The following is a 14,840-nucleotide window of genomic DNA, read 5'->3' as shown; positions in this document are numbered from 1 at the left end:
GAAATAGATGCAGCATCAAAAAGATGCTGCATCCAGCTAGGTACGTATGGTTCTGAAATACAAAGAAAACCCATACTTCTCTTTTAATGCCGCTTGAAAGTGTTTGTAAAGCTTTTTTTTTTTTTCATTTTACTAAAATAAAAAAAATGTCAGCCCTGATCCTCCTCTTCTTGGGTTCTCCGCCAGAGCTCCTGGCCCCGCCTCTTCATCCAGTGCCCCCATAGGATGCTGCTTCCTATGGGGACACTTGTGCTGGCTCGCTCCCAGGCCCAGCTGCCTGCTAATAGACACAGACAGCCCCCTCTCCCTCATGAAAGAGTTTGAGTGACAGCAGCAGGAGCCAATGGTTCCCGATGCTATTGATCTGCCCTGTGAGGAGGGACAGAGCCAGGAGAGCTGCTGCTCTCATACACAGCGCTGGATCGCAATGGGGCTCAGGTAAGTACCGTATGGGATACTTGGCACAGAAGGTTGTTTACCTTAATGCATAATGCATTAAGGTAAAAAACCTTAAAGCTGTGTACACACGGGCAGACTTTTTAGCATCAAATGTCCGACGGTCTTTCCGACGGACTTTCGACGGAGTTACGACGGACTTTCGGACGACCGGACTTGCCCACACACGAACGGACTTTAGTCTGTTGGTATGAACGTGATGGCGTACGAATGGACTAGAATAAGGAAGTTCATAGCCAGTAGCCAATAGCTGCCCTTGCGTCCTTTTTTGTACGTCGGACTAGCATACAGACGAACGGATTTTTCGACCGGACTCGAGTCCATCGGACAGATTTGAAACATGTTCCAAATGTCCGTCTGATTTTCAGCTGAAAAAGTCCACTGAAGGTCTGATAAAGCCCTCACGCGGTCGGATTTCCTGACGGATTTGTTCCGTCGCACCAGTCCGGTCGAAAAGTCCGCCTGTGTGTACGCGGCATAAGGCTTTGCAACCACTTTAAATTCCCTAAACTATTTGTTGCTACTAGAATTAAATGCAAAACGAACCATAATTATTTAAAGAAAAATACTGTTATTCTTTGTGAATTTCAGCTTTTAAAAAAACATCAGACTGAAGCGCACAAAGGGCAAATACTCCTTCAGATAGAGGCCCGTCATTATCCCTTAGACTGCAATCAACGCCACTGCTTAGCGTCCCAGTGACTGATTCCGTCGTGTATTTCCATCTGCACGGCTAACGTACAATGAGATATTGCAGAGTCAAACTGTTACCTTCAGACGAAAAGATCAAATAGGCTATCTATAATCCATGCAATGTGTAATGCTCAGCTGTATGTTACCCAAATGTATGCAATTTCAAATGCCTGCGAACAGGTGGTGAATGAGGGAAAGCGTGATTTAAAAAGTATTGATTTTTGAAAATACGGATCACGGCAGCCTAATGAAAAAATGCAAATTAGAGAGTGAGTTAGGATTTTTCCCATAAGACCTTCCTTGACACATAACATCATGAATATTTGCTGGCTGGATATCATTTGTACAAAGTGGCATTAATGGAATTGTATTAATCTCAAAATGGCCGTACTAACGTCAGGCTGGGCTCAAGCAGTAACTCAAGGATATTTTTATATCCTAAACGCACCTAATATCTGATTACATTACACAGCACATTTACCCTTAAATTGCAAAATCAAAATATAGTCACTCAGATGTACAGTGAAGTAGAAATCAGTATATATCGGAAGGAAAATAGTGCCACCTGCGCTCATGCTTTCGGACGTTACTTGAAGACTAAATCACATGCCAGATATTTATATCTTCTGAGAACACCATTATTAGATATTGCCAAAAGAATTCCCCACTTCCACCAAGTTGACACCAATCAATAGAGCTGTCACTATCCCTAAGCTAGTTCTTTGGGATGAAGAACTGACACATAACTGGGGAATCCGGCACCAAGACAGTGGTTAAAGAATAAGGCAAAACTTTTTTTGTTTTGTTTTGGATAGAGTGGAGATGGATTAGAATACTTGTCAATTTTTTTCTGCAGTCTGTGGCCCCCATTAAGGAGATCCCCCTCTCTATTTGTCTTGCGTACCATTATCATTTAAAGTGGAAGTAAAAAAAAATCCCACATTTTGGGTTGTCCCCAGAAAAGTAATAAAGAGGAAATCCTCCAATGGCGACACTAGTTATGGTAACCTGGGGGTTCCCAAGGAATTCCCTTAATTTGCAAGAGTTTCCTCTCACTTTCTGTTTGGCTATGTGACAGGGAGTGAAGGGAAATCTATGCAGTTAGACACAGATGGCGAAAAAAAATATATGAAAGGGGTTAAAACCCTCCCTTACTCTATTCAAAATGAAAAAAAAAAAAGTTGTACCTATAGTTCTACTTTAAGGTAGATCTAAAGCCAAAACTTTCTTAGTCAAAAAAATATTTTAAACAGCAAGATGAATATTTGAACAAGGTTCTCCTAACCATACACCCAAAAACTAAAATGTTGGATTCCCATCACTTTCTGTACCAGTGGGAGGGTGAATCTCTACAGCTTGGACACAGACAAAAAAGTATGATCTTAATCAAAATAGCCCTTGTATTATTTATATACAGTAATTGATTAGGTATATTTCAAGTATCTTCAGCTGTGTATCTTTAGAACCTTTGTGTATAGATCATTTGCAAATAATTTTATGTAAGCTATTTTTAGGCCTGATGATGGGGGACCCTTTGAATCTATGAAATGCAGTGAATGGTTTTACTGTGTATGCCTAATGAATAAAATTTATTCTGGACTTTTCAAACCTCGTTTTGGCATTTTCCTTCAATTGTTAAACTGTGTTTGAGATAAGAACCTCCTTATGGCAATTATCCCCTGAATAGTTGCTTTAAAGAAATTCCCCATATACCAGACAAACCATTAAAACCAAAGTTTAGGTTTAAGCGGAACTTAAGTCAGAAGGTTAAGTCCTGCTAGATCACTTCAGGATGGCCCCTTTTGTAGGTATAGCTATATAAAAAATTAAAAATAAGTGCCCATACTGCTTAAATCCAGTAATACACTGTTTCACCCCACTCTGCACATGCTCAGTTGTAAGGAAAATAAACTTAAGTGTCCATTGTGCTGGTGCCGACTGTCCTAGTTGAAATTTTTTTCCTCTGTCCTTTCTGTTTTCTTCTGTCCTTGCTTTACACTCCCAGAATGGTAATCTTCCCGTACTATGGGGGTTGTGGTGCTACTGGACCTGTCATAGGCACTCATCAAGAGTGCAGACTATGCCTGCCCTTTCTGCCCCTCCTTCATTCATAGAAGCTTCCATCAGTGAAAAGGTATGAATGGAGAAAGCAGACCTTTCAATCATCCACCTGTTCTCCATTCATAGAGCACTTTTCATTGATAGAATCTATAGTACAGCTATACACCAACACAAGGGACAAGTTTCAATAAACGTAAGTACTGGTACTTGTGTTAATAAAAAAAAAAAAAAAAAAAAAAAAACTAAATGTAGGCTTTAAAGCTTCTAGTAATAAACAGATTATGTGGTCCAGTGCCTCACACTTCTGATTTAACAATACAAACCTGGCATAAGATTTAACTCTTCCCTACTAAGCCCACCAACATATAATATAAATCTAATATATCATATGAATAGTCCCATAAGTTTAAGTCTGCACAAATGGTTAGTCAGACCCTACCTGAAATATAATTTTTAATTTTCATTTTTTACTATTCAAGATTCAAGTTTGAAGTAACAAGTTTCAGCTGTGTGATTTTTTTTCTTTTTCCCTAAGGGCCGACTCACGCTGGTCCGACATACGCTCCGACTTCAAGTGCACAAGTCGCATGACATGTCAAAAGGAATGGTTCCCTATGAGAGCCATCTTAACTGGTCTGACTTGTGTCTGTCCGACTTTAAAAAAGGTTCCTGCACTGCTTTGGTTCGACTTGGGCATGATTTCAGCCTATTGATTTCCCCACAGTTACAACCTTTTGTACCACCTGCCCCACCCTATTAGATTGTAAGCTCTTCTGAGCAGGGCCCTCTTAATCCTCTTGTATTTTATTGTATTATAACTGTATTGTCTCCCTTTTGTATTGTAAAGCGCAGCGTAAACTGTTGGCGCTATATAAATCCTGTATAATAATAATAATAATAATAATTGATTTGAATGTAAGTTGCATCCAAGTTGGATCATCATCTTAACTGACATGACTTGTGGCATGTTACTTGTGCTCTAAGGTCTTGAAGGAGACATCACAAGGGGCGGAGTCTCTCAGTGACGTCATCGGATGGCCACGCCCCATGGCTATATAAGAACTGGCAGACTTAAAAAACACAAGCCAGCATCAGAGGAGGACAAGGTCAACGGCGGAGAAGACAGCAGTGGCAGAGAAGATAGCAGTGGAGGGAGAAGACCGGAGGAAGAGCACATCACCAGAGGGAGAAGACCGGAGGAAGAAGACTCGTTGGAGCTACGACGTGGGACATTCTTCGTCAAAAACCGCCTCTCCATTTTTATTTACACTATGCTGCTATTTTGTTGAGGTGAATGGGTAGGGGTACGATGTAACCCATACTCATTCACATGGGGGGGCTGGGATCTTGGGACCCCTTGTTAAAGGGGGCTTCCAGATTCTGATAAGCCCCCTACCCACAGACCCCCACAACCACCTCCCAGGGTTGTCAGGAAGAGGCCCTTGTTCCCACCAACATGAATACAAAGTGCTCTGGGGTGGGGGGCACAGAGCCCCCCCATCCCAAAGCACCCACCCTCCTTATGTTGAGGCTATTTGGCCTGGTATGGTCCAGGAGGGGGAGGCTCGCTCGCCCCCCCCTTTCCTGACTGGGCTCCATGCTCAGATAAGGGTCTGGTATGGATTTTGGGGGGACCCCATGCTGTTTTAAAATGTTGCCGTGGGGGTTTCCCCTCATAATCCATACCAGACCTTAGGGTCTGGTATGGTCTTGGGGAGGGGTCCACCATCTTTTTCCTATTTGGCGTGGGGTTCCCCCACAAGATTCATACCAGACTCAAAGGGCCTGGTATAGTCGGATCAAAGTCGGATCCCGTTCTTTCAAGCCGCATGGAAGTCGGACATGAAGTCGCAGGGCACGTGTCGGATCAGAAGTCGTTCAACTTCCATGTCGGAACAGTGTGAACCCGGCCTAACACATGGTGAACAAAATGCCTAAAGGGAAATCTGTATGGTTAAATGTCTATTACTTATGGCAAAAAAAAAATCTTGTTTTCAAATGTTTCCTTACCTGTAAGGTCACGGGCAACGTGTCAGAAGAGCCTAATGGGGAATTCAGCTATGCAGTTCTGTTTTGTAGTCCAACTGACTACCAGGATAGCATCAATCATCACATTTATTTTTGTTGCTCAAGCAGATGCTCAAAATCTGCAATGATAAGGACACTAAACAGGGCTAATGGGAAGGTGACTCGACCTTGCATTGTTCTTCTAACAGAAATATTGACATTCTTATGATTTTAGCTGTTAATTGAAAGATCATTATGCCTCAGACTCTTTCAGCTTTGGGGTGTGATAGGAAACAAAACTCTCTAATTAAAGGTGTAAAGACTGTTTCAAAATTACATTTTGCTGCTTTGTTCATATCCAGCTAGAATATTTAATAAGAAGCAAATACTTATCTGAACCCAAAAACAAAAAATGTATATATTGCAACCTACAAATGCTTAAAGTGGAACTTCACCCTCAGATTTAAGTTCTCTCCTCTCCACTGCTCCTCCCCCCTCTAAAAACAGAGCACACTTTTTTTTTGTTTAGCTTTTTTTTAATGGAAATTACTCAATCCCACCTTCACTCACCTAGGTGTATGACGTGCATTATGGCCACTGTGCCTCCTGGGATATGCATGTCACAAATCCTAGGAGGCATACCCCTTCACTGAGAAGCAGGGGAAGGTTAGCAGCACGTCATCGTGAGGCTCAGGGGCTTAACCCAGAAGAGTTGGTTGACGTCATACAAGATTGTAACACAAGACCAAGTGGGGATAGAATTCTGAGAGGACGCTGCAGACAAGGCTGGATCCACTGGGCAGGTGAGTGTCTGAAATGTTCAGAACCCTCAACAAGGTATTCAGGGGTGGAGGGGTTGATTTAAAGTGACATCTTTTCTAAAATGAAAAAAGATGTTATACTTACCTTCTTTGTGCATTGTATTACACAGAGCAGACCCTTACCTCCTTTTCTGGAAACCCACAATGGCACTGTTTGCTCACCCTCCTTCTGGGTGCCCCCATAGCAAGCCATGTGCCATGAGGCACCCATGCGAGAGAGCTCTCGAGCCAGGCCATGTGTGTCCATATACACACACAGTGCAGCTCGACCACACCCCCCCCCGTTTCTTCCTCACAGGATTTAACTGACACCACAGCAGCTATCACTACTGCCTGTGAGACTAGGAAATTATTGAAGGGGTGCTGCAGCTAGGACAGCACTTGATTAATAGGAGTCAGATAAGTGCAGGTAAGTGCTTAAGGACGTGGGGGTGTTTTTTACTTTAATGCATAAAGTGCCTTACGTGTATGCAAACGTGCAAACACGTAGGCTTTTAAACCACTTTGAATGTAGTAGCTGCATTCCTTTTCTATTTTGGGCTTCTGCTCCTTTATTTTCACCTGGTGATCTTGCCAGTAACACACTTCCTCTTATAGGTTTCCACTCTGGATGGAGGAGCAACCAAGACACCATCGGACACCATTGTCTGACCGCAGCATGAATAAAAGTATATTGAAAAAATATATTATGTCCATTGGAAAGGGGGGGGGGGCAACCCAAGAAGCCATTTAGGGTGAAGCTCCTCTTCAAGCAAATGTATGCTTTGCCTGGATTAGAAATGCAATTCCAATTCAGAAATGTCAGTCTTGATTGGTTGGCATATCTATTTCCTTTAGGGATGTCTTGAAAAGGAGCTTCAGAGATATGTAGGAAGAGGGCAGTTTTTTAACCCACGGCAAACGTGAGATATCAGCTATGAGTGGTTTTGGCCTTTATATGGAAAACAGAAATTAATTCATTTTTTGTGGATCTAACTAGAATATGCCAGGAGCTGATTTGATATTGGGTGCCATGAGTCATTGCACCTTGTACGTCTTCACTGTACATTGTACTCCCTTATTGAATAAACCTGTTTTTAGCCCATTATTCCAAATGAATGAACACGCACACATTCATTTTTTTTTTTTTTGTGTGTGCCTTAGCCATTAAGTAGCTTAATGGGTCAACTTTTGCAACTCTATTATCTGAAATGATGTGTCCCAGAAGGTCCCGGACTTCAGAGAGTCCTGCATGATATAACTGATGGGTCAAAGGTCACTGCAAACAAGAACAAGAGTGCAGACTCTGCAATTTGTATATCGCTATGAATAATTGACACCTTGCTGACCCCAAGCACTCGCTACACCTACATGTGCCTGTATATGTGAAGCCGTTTAATATGCTGTGTCAGATGCCTGCTCCTTCCACACAACATTCCAGTAATTGAAGTCAATGTGTTATTTTGTATTAGGTACAATATTGATCTCAGTATAAACGTAGGCTCAAGTAGGGAGAGCCATAATATGGGTGTAAATCACAATAACCATTTGGAGTGAAATTATACTTAGGTTTACAAAACATCTACAAAACGTCAGGCAATCATTCGTACATATAAACCTGTCAATAAAATATTGTAAAGGCTTTGGTATAATTTCAAATGTTTTTTTTTTTTGCAGCAATCTTTCATAAAATTGGAACTCTCCCTGGTCCTTAACTTGTAATAAAGAAAACTGTACTCCATAATCAAATCCAAAAAAATGTTTAGTGTTGTATCAAATAGTAGAACTGCTCACCAACATGGTCCCCACCTGGAACCACTGCCCTTTAACACTTTTCACCAGTGGTGGCCTGCCCATTAGGGACGCACAGGCGCCGCCCCTCCTATCAATGCGTCCGCCCCCCTGATCTACATACAGGGCACCGGACCATGAATTCCAACGGGGGGAGTGATCTTTTGAAGCAAGTTATTAGAGCCAGAGGCTCTAATAGGCTTCAAAAAAGGGTGGGCTTGGGGCGCAGAGCACTGCACTCTGAGCCCATCCTGTTGTGTGACAATAGTGAATGAATATTTGCTATTATCACACTGATTGTTCTCCCGGCCAATCAGGAAGCGGGCCATGAGACCCATTTCCTGATTGGCCAAAAACACTCTTATTGGCTAATGAGAAGGAGACCTACGGCCGTGGAGACGCATCCCAGGACATGGAGGAGACGCATCCCAGGACATGGAGGAGACGCATCCGGAGAGACTGAGGGAGGAAGCCGCCACCGCCGCAGCTGCCACCTGTATGCACAGGGTGAGTGAGCTGGTAACGGGGGGGGGGGGCTGTTGCGGTGCGGGCTGGAGTGAGGGGGGGTGTCAGGTCCATCTGCGACCCCCCACCCAGACTGATGGAGAACCAGCCACCACAGCATTTCGCTAAACTGTCTTGATTACAAGTGAATAATATAACATTTAAACTCACGCTGAATTGTGAAAAAACAGTGAAAAAGAAAACTAAAGCAGCTGCCACACACAAAGTGCTACTCACTAAAAATGTAAAATTATGGAAATGTTGCGCTCGCAAATGTTATTAAACATGTGTGACCAAGTGTAGATGAGTGCAGATGTGAATATACAAAGCAAAAAACATGTAAATAAAGTCCAAATAAATGTGCTGAATATTCTGATCCGCAACGGGAAAAAAAACTTTTGAAGTGCAATGGAACACAGATGCTCCAGGATTTTTCAGGTGCAGAAACACCACCCCCACAGGTGTCCCCACTCCCCAAATGGCGATGACCCCCAGCTTTGCAGTCTGGGAGTCACTTCAGGCTTATGTGATGGTATCCAAAGAAGCTCAGGAGTGGAAAGTACCATTTAAAAAGGGATTTATTCCATATACAAATGGATACTTACAAAATAGTTGATAAAAACAGGCATGTTAAGGGATTAAAAATGGATCTGGACGCTTCTTATGGCGTGCGTTCCAGAAACCAGGAAGTGCGTTCAAAGGAGCAGGAAATTACGTCAGTGCCACTGGAAATACATAATTTCCGGTGGCACTGACGTCATTTCCTGCTCCTTAGAACGCACTTCCTGGTTTCTGGATCAACTATTTTGTAAGTACCCATTTGTATATGAAATAAATCCCTTTTCAAACAGTACTTTTCACTATTAGTTACATTTTTTATCCTTTTTTGGTGCCTGGTGATTCTGCTGAGAAATTCCAACAAGAAATCCTTTGATCTGATGTGCACAACACCACTCCTGAGCTTCTCTGGATACCATCACGTAAGCCTGAAGTGACCCTCAGACTGCAAAGCTGGGGGTCATCGCCATTTGGTGAGTGGGGGCACATGTGGGAGTAGCGTTTCTGCACCTGAAAAGTCCAGGAGCGTCTGTGGTCCATTGCACTTCAAAAGTTTTGCGGTTCAGAACATTCAGCACATTTATTTGGACTTTATTTACATGTTTTTTGCTTTGTATATTCACATCTGCACTCATCTACACTTGGTCACACATGTTTAATAACATTTGCGAGCGCAACATTTCCATAATTTTACATTTTCCGTGAGTAGCACTTTGAGTGTGGCAGCTGCTTTAGTTTGCTTTTTCACAGTTTTTTTCACAATTCAGCGCAAGTTTAAATTTTATATTATTCACTTGTAATCAAGACAGCTTGGTGAAATGCTGTGGTGGCTGGTGCTCCATCAGTACGGGAGGGGCCACAGATGGACCTGACACCCTCCCTCACTCCAGCCCGCACCGCAACAGCTCCCCGTTACCAGCTCACTCACCCTGTGCAGTGGCGGCTTCCTCCCTCAGTCTCTCCGTGTCCCGGGATGCATCTCCTCCATGTCCTGGGATGCGTCTCCTCGGCCTCAGGTCTCCTTCTCATTGGCCAATAAGAGCGCTTTTGGACAATCAGGAAATGGGTCTCATGACCCGCTTCCTGATTGGCCGGGAGAACAATCAGTGTGATAGTAGCAAATATTCATTCGCTATTGTCACACAACTGGATGGGCTCAGAGTGCAGTGCTCTGCACCCCAAGCCCACCCTTTTTTGAAGCCTATTAGAGCCTCTGGCTCTAATAACGTGCTTCAAAAGATCACTCCCCCCATTGGAATTCATGGTCCGGTGCCCTGTATGTAGATCAGGACGCATGGAAAGGAGGGGCGGCGCCTGTGCATCCCTAAAGGGCAGGCCGCCACACTTGGTCACACATATGTCTTGATTACAAAGATAGGGATGGTGTCAGGATCTGGATCACCTACTGGTGGCACTGCTGTTCCCTGGGTGGAGGTTTGAAGTTCTGGTGTCCACCAGCGGTTGACTCCTAGCAACCAGCAGATCACAGTAATCAGTCTCCACCTGATGCCGACTGCTGAGAGGGTATTTTTAGTTCCTCCTTTACTGTTCCATTGTGCTTCAGTGTTTTGCATTGCTAGCTAGATGCTGCTTACCATTTATCCTGACCCTGCTCCTGATCTTACTTTTGACCTGTACACTGCTTTTCCCCTGTACCTACAGTGGGGCAAAAAAGTATTTAGTCAGCCAACAATTGTGCAAGTTCTCCCACTTAAAAAGATGAGAGAGGCCTGTAATTGTCATCATAGGTATACCTCAACTATGAGAGACAAAATGTGGAAACAAATCCAGACAATCACATTGTCTGATTTTTGAAAGAATTTATTTGCAAATTATGGTGGAAAATAAGTATTTGCTCAATATCAAAAGTTCATCTCAATACTTTGTTATATATCCTTTGTTGGCAATGACAGAGGTCAAACATTTTCTGTAAGTCTTCACAAGGTTGTCACACACTGTTGCTGGTAGGTTGGCCCATTCCTCCATGCAGATCTCCTTTAGAGCAGTGATGTTTTGGGGCTGTCGCTGGGCAACACAGACTTTCAACTTCCTCCAAAGGTTTTCCAGGACCTTGAAATGCTTCTTAACTTTGTTACACTCCTTCGTTGCCCGGGCGGTGTGTTTGGGATCATTGTCATGCTGAAAGACCCAGCCACGTTTCATCTTCAATGCCCTTGCTGATGGGAGGAAGTGGGAGAACTTGCACAATTGGTGGCTGACTAAATACTTTTTTGCCCCACTGTATAACCTGTACCCTGCTGCCTTATACTTGCCCCTTCTTGTTCCTGATCCCAATCTTGGTTCCCCCTTCCTGACTGTTTCTTGCACTTCCAGTTTATCCTGTTTTTCTATGTTCCACATTTTGTATATATTGTTTAACAATTGCCGGCCGCCCACAGTACATTTACTGTGGGCACCCGGCACAGACAGGCTGGGTCATGTACAACCAAGCCTGTTCTGGGTTAGGGGAAAGCTGCACGCTGCACCTGTGACCACTGGGTTACCTGGAGAATGATGTTGTGATTGACCCACAGCTATCACATGGTACCTGGGCCAATCAGAGCACCCTGTACCACCTGATAAGCTGTAGACAATCACAAATCACTAGTAACCACAGCTGTCATGAATGTAACCCATTCATGACAGTTGAAACAATTCCTGTTACACTGATCAACAGCAATCAAAGTGTGTAAAAGAAAAAAAATCCTTGATCACCTGCAAGCCCCCCCCCCCCCCCCCCCGAGTAGTACAGTGTTACTTGTAAAAAAAACAATAGTAACAACAAATAATTTTTTTAAAGCAGTAGCAATCTGCACCAAAAAAAAAAAAAAAATTGGGTCCCCAGTTAGGTCATAATGTGTTAGTATGCAGAACATACTAGCACATTATGTGAAAACAAAGCCCTTCAGTGGTGCGCTGTCACGGCTGCAGCACAGAGTTCTGAATGGATAGCACAGGCTACTGCTACAGTAAGTATGTCCTAAATGGTGAATGTTTAGGAGATATTAACTGTACCTATAGGTACCCCAGTTGAAGGCTTTTCAGTCGAAACACGTAGGGCGTTTGCTTCCCACGTTGCCATTATTTTATTTAGTGATCACTTTTTTTTTACCTTGTAAGGTTTTTTATACAATAAAACCCTTTTACTTTTTGACTTATGCCATGTGGAGCCCCCTTTTTCTTTTTTCTCCATGATTCCACATACGATCTGACTGCCTCTGACTTTTTGAATCCATCCGATGTGGGAGAGTGTGACAGTGAGGGGATAGTTGCCATCTGGGACCATCCAGGCTGTCGGTGACTGCGACTCGAAGGACACATCCTACCCATCCAAGACCAGGATCGAAGGGATAATCTGCTGGATTCCACGGGAGACCACCTCCACAGGCTCTGTCAGACGTACTGCCATATGGCAGATATGTCCCACTACATCTGGTAAGAGTGTCCAACTTTAAAAGTTTATGACGCATTACCTGTGGTTCCTGTGTGGTTCGGGTTCAAGTCAACACCTAGTGTCTAAGAACTTTCACTGTTCGAGGAGACTCTTTTCATCTTTATTTATGGACTCTGGTTACAGAGTTTAACATATGATATCACAGACATTTATACTTACTTCAGTAATCTCTGTGGCATTTCACTTTATCATTAGTTATTATATCACGTATGTTGATTCACTTTACTGTTAATTACCATATCACGCACATTTTCATATGTGTTATTTTTTTGGTATTTATATGTTTTACGGTTATGGTTTAGCGCTGCACTTATTTTATATATATCTGTTGTGACTTGGTTTGTCTGTGTGCTAGCTGCTACTTGCTATAATATTCACACAATTGTATTTTTTTGGGCCAGCGCAGTTCCTTTTTATATTACGAAGCCTTATTACAGGCTTACCTATAGGTAAAAATCGACTATGTGACTTTATTACCATTTAAAAAAAAGAAAAAAAAATGTTTAAAAAAAAGTTTAAAATATTGAATTAAAATTGTATTTATTTATTTATTTTTACATATTGCCACCAGTCAGTATACCTGATCACCTCATATGATGATGCTGCACTGGTAGGACCGGGCCTATTACTTTATGTCACACTTTTTTTACTTAAAAAATAAGACATCAGTAAAGTTAGCCCAATTGTTTTTTATATTGTGAAAGATAATGTTACGCCAACTAAATTGATACCCAACATGTCATGCTTCAAAATTGCACACGCTCGTGGAATGGCAACAAACTTTTACCCTTAAAAATCTCCATCTGCGACTTTTAAAAATTTCTACAGGTTACCAGTTTTGAGTTACAGAGGAGGTCTAGTGCTAGAATTATTGCTCTCGCTCTAACAATCATGGCGATACCTCACGTGTGTGGTTTGAACACCATTTTCATATGCGGGCGTGACTTACGTATGCGTTCGCTTCTGCGCACGAGCTCCATGAGACCGGGTGCTTTGAATGTTTTTTTTTTACACTGTCCTATTTAAAAAAAACATTTGGGTCACTTTTATTCCTATTACAAGGGATGTAAACATCCCTTGTAATAGAAAAAAAGCATGACAATGACAGGACCTTTTAAATATGAGATCTGGGGTCAAAAAGACCTCAGATCTCATATTTACACTAAAATGCAATAAAAAAAAAATAATTGAAATGTCATTTTTTTTTACCAAAAAATAATAATTCCCCTTTAAGAGCATTGGGCAGAAGTGACATTTGACATCGCTTCTGTCATCCAATGCTATGGAGTTAAGTGGGGGGCCATCTTTCCCTCACTTGGCTCTAGGCTGTTGACGTGACAGGACCCAATAGCCTCTGCCAGGGATTCCGGCAAGTGGCGGAGACGATCGGAGCGCGGCGGGAGGGGGTGGCCTCTCCCGAACCTGATAAAAGTGATTTTGCGGTGAATCCACTGCTGAGACCACTGAGAAAACAACTGCCATATAATGACGGCGGGTGGTTCGTAAGTGGTTAAAAATGTAATTTCTTTTTTTCCCAAAAAATTGTGACACAAAATTGCAACTTGAAAACTCACACATGCCTCTTACTAAATACCTTGGACTGTCTACTTTCCAAAAATGGGTCATTTGGGGGGTATTTGTACTAGGGTTGTCCCGATACCGATACTAGTATTGGTATCGGCACCAATACCGAGCATTTGCCCAAGTACTTGTACTCAGGCAAATGCTCCCGATGCTTCCCCGGATACCTAGAAGTCAGCTGTGATCGGCGGGTGGGGGAGTTACAAGATTCTCCCCCAGCGGCTTTCAGCGGCTTTAGTGACATACAACGGTGATCAGTCACCGCTGACTGTCACTGCATCCTCCTCCATGCCCCCTCCTTTCCTCTGTCCCCCTCCGCTGTCCCCCTCTGTTCCGCCGTTCCTCTCTCCTTCTCTGTGCCTCTCCGCTGTCCCCTCCATTCTGCTGTGCCTCTCCGCTGTCCCCTCCGTTCCCCTCTCCTTCTCTGTCCCCCTCCGCTGTCCCCTCCGTTCTGCTGTGCCTCTCTGCTGTCCCCTCCGTTCTGCTGTGCCTCTCTGCTGTCCCCCTCCGTTCTGCCGTTCCCCTCTCCTTCTCTGTCCCCCTCCGCTGTCCCCTCCATTCTGCTGTGCCTCTCTGCTGTCCCCTCCGTTCTGCTGTGCCTCTCTGCTGTCCCCCTCCATTCTGCTGTGCCTCTCCACTGTCCCCCTCTGTTCTGCCGTTCCTCTCTCCTTCTCTGTGGCTCTCCGCTGTCCCCCTCCGTTCCTCTCTCCTTCTCTGTGCCTCTCCGCTGTCCCCTCCGTTCTGCTGTGCCTCTCTGTTGTCCCCTCCGTTCTGCTGTGCCTCTCTGCTGTCCCCCTCCATTCTGCCGTTCCTCTCTCCTTCTCTGTGCCTCTCCGCTGTCCCCCTCAGTTCTGCCGTTCCTCTCTCCTTCTCTGTGCCTCTCCGCTGTCCCCCTCCGTTCTGCCGTTCCTCTCTCCTTCTCTGTGGCTCTCCGC

The sequence above is a fragment of the Aquarana catesbeiana genome, linkage group LG06 (genome assembly GCF_042186555.1).
Source record: "Aquarana catesbeiana isolate 2022-GZ linkage group LG06, ASM4218655v1, whole genome shotgun sequence".
NCBI lineage: Eukaryota > Metazoa > Chordata > Amphibia > Anura > Ranidae > Aquarana > Aquarana catesbeiana.
This window is presented reverse-complemented; position numbering follows the sequence as displayed.